This window comes from Centroberyx affinis, unplaced genomic scaffold, assembly GCF_046629955.1.
Source record: "Centroberyx affinis isolate AG114_WGS23_722 - 3 ecotype Tasmania unplaced genomic scaffold, CSIRO-AGI_Caff_v1 ptg000015l_1, whole genome shotgun sequence".
Classification (NCBI taxonomy): Eukaryota; Metazoa; Chordata; class Actinopteri; order Beryciformes; family Berycidae; genus Centroberyx; species Centroberyx affinis.
Window position 1 is genome coordinate 63,071 of NW_027278731.1, and position 2,855 is coordinate 65,925.

The 2,855-nt window shown below is 42.4% G+C and overlaps 1 pseudogene; it reads right to left on the bottom strand.

Annotated features, from left to right (window-relative positions):
• Nucleotides 1–253: 253 nt before the first annotated feature.
• On the bottom strand, nucleotides 254–2,436 carry LOC139658070 (E3 SUMO-protein ligase KIAA1586-like; annotated as a pseudogene).
• Nucleotides 2,437–2,855: the final 419 nt, after the last annotated feature.

The window sequence follows — 2,855 nt, forward strand, 5'->3', positions numbered from 1 at the left end:
AGAAGTGAGAAACATATGGCTCCTATGGAATATGTAGAATATGGATTTATTTTTTCTATTAGACTATTTTCAAGGTAAGAAAACAGCTGACAAAGTTTGATTTTGGGGTGGTTTTGCCTTTAAGTAGTAGCTAGGCTAATGTTTCAGTTTTCAAAGTAGTCTAATGCAAAAGATTCTATCAAATCACTCTTACCTTAAAAAAAATTGACCACAGAGGTTTAGGTTGACTCTCCTGGGCTTTCCTCCCTCTCACCCACGATGTTGAAAGACGATGGCCAGCTTTCACCCAGGACGTCACAAATGGAGTAGGGTCAAAGATCTCCAAAGGTGGTCCACTGATGTCCAAAAAAAGGAAAGAGGACAGACTCTTTGCGCGGAGCCTGTTGCGAGATTTCCTGTCCGTGTCATTAACTGCCGAAAATCCTCTCTCACATTCGGCAGAGGTAGCCAAGTAGGTCTCACTGGCAATCAGAAGTCTCTTCAGAGTCTCTCCTTCCTGTGTCCCTTGTAGTTTAAACTCTCCGAAGTCCTCAATTGCTTCTCTGGTTGGTTCACCTAGGAGTTTGGCCATCTTGTGCACCTCAGTCTCACCAAACAAGACAAGCTCTTCACGCATTTTGTGGCCAGCTGGACTTCTCAAGGGGCCTCAGTAACTGAACAAGTTCATCACTTGGCAGGCGGGCAGTCAAGTTGTCAACAACTGCTTGGTAAAATTGAGGGCTATTTGTTTTCCCTGCTCTCTCACCTTTAAACTGGCCAGCCAAGATGCTCTGTTGAGCCTTTGCTGTTGACTTTCCACCCTGCATTTTCATTGCAGTTAGAATTTCAATTGTCTGTTGGATGTAGCGGTGACTGTCAACAAGTGTCGTGCAGCTTCAGTGAGGCTCTGCAGTTCCCTTAAAACATCTTTCATGCAGGCCAAATCACACAAAAAACTTGCATTGGTGAGGTACAGTGTACTTCTTCCTCACACTGTCAGAATGAGATTGGTCCTCACTTTCAGGTTTAAAATGTTTTGCCAGAGCAGGGAAACTCTTCCACACTGCCCTCACTGTGTTAAAACTACTGGCAACAGATCTTGGTGAAGGCCAATCTTCAGAATTTGAATGTTTAGGTCATTTGCTGTTTCTTGTAGCAACCGTGCAGTTTTGTGGGAATGATGAAACAAGCTGTATAGCTTTGAGATGAACATTTCGAAATGATTGCAGTCGGACACAGATTTCAATGAGTCATGTACAGCTAACTCCAATCGGTGAGCTAAGCAGTGAATGGATTTTACATTGGGAAAGTCACGTTTTAGTTTAGCGATGACTCATGACTCACATTTTTGTAGCCCGTCAAAACTGAAGCTCCATCAGCTGGAATGCTAATGAGAACATCATAGAAGCCAGCTTCCTGTAAACCTCTTCTCAACGCATTGGCATCAGTGCCCTCTTTCAATTCAACCAGATCTATACAGATGTTATCGACATCCCCATCTCCATTTACATCGCATCTGATGAATATTATCATGTATGCTAGACCAAACACTGTGCTCTCATCAACTGTTAAGCTAATGCGGGAGTTCTTTTCTTTTATATTTGACAGCACTTTTTTCTTCATTTCATTTGCTATGTGGTCCACAATTTCAGCACAGGAGTGGTCTGAGCGGTGCACATTTCCCACTACAGTTCCATTGAGTTCTTGCAGCTTCATCAGTGGAGTCATCTTTCTAAATGCCAATCTTTCTTTTGCAATTGCATATGCAGTTCTGAATGAGGTTGCTGTTTCCTGAATTAAACTTGCATTCATTTCCATCACTTTTTTGGGCAGCGTTTCCTTCTTTTTCTGGCTGGCTATTTCAGTAGCCCTCTGATGCGATGCACTATCTCTGTGTTTGTAAAGTTTCTTTGCCAGTGTCTTTTTACAACTACTGCCCGCTACTCCATTGATCCATTCATCAGAAAAGTGCATTCCAGGGCCTTTGTCAGACAGTAACAAATTCTTTGCATCTCTGCATGAGCTGCATCCCATTTTACCATCCTTTGTGTACAGTCAAGGGTTCCTGTCCTTCCAACCATGCCACTGCTCTCTTGTCCAGCAATCAGGTGTTTGTTGTCCTGTCTTCTCTGGTGAATCATGTGACGGTGGATCATTTGGTGGTGGATGATCTCCAGCTCCTTTGGTCTTCAGAAAGATGTTGATATTCTTATGTTGTCAAGACACACATGAGGATAAGACAAACATAATGCTTTCTAGGGGGTTTCTGAGGGTATGATTGTTGTGCATCCCATCAGTTTCTGAAAGTACTATTTGCCTAAATATCTGGTATGATGGCATACATCTTTAAGTGCAGTCTCCTTTCTAACTCACCTCTTTGCTACTAGGTCGTGCCTGCTCACTGTCCTCCTGACCTCCTCCTGCCTGCTGACTGTCATTCTGACCTCCCTCTGCTTCCTTAATACAACAGCACATACATGTAAAACTCACCATCACCCATACTATCCTGCTCAGTATTAAGCCTGCATGACAACCACAGAAAATACAGGCTGCATTATCATCTCTAAGTCCTAATTCTTACAAGCTTCAACTTACTAACCCGTGCTAATGACCCTGATTCCACTGGCTTGAAACAGTCCAGAAAACAATCTGTACAAACAATCATAGGATAAAGAGACAACTGACTACTCGCTTCAGCTCATGTTCAGTCATATATTTTCTTCGATCTATATCCGGAAGTGAATTTATCCCATTCTTTACACTGTGTCAGTCATAGTTAAAAGCTAATGCATTTGTTAAGTTAGGCAACAATGCATGGAGGACTAGCATTAGCTTCAAGGACTTACTAAAGCTTATATTTAAAGCTGCCTTATTTT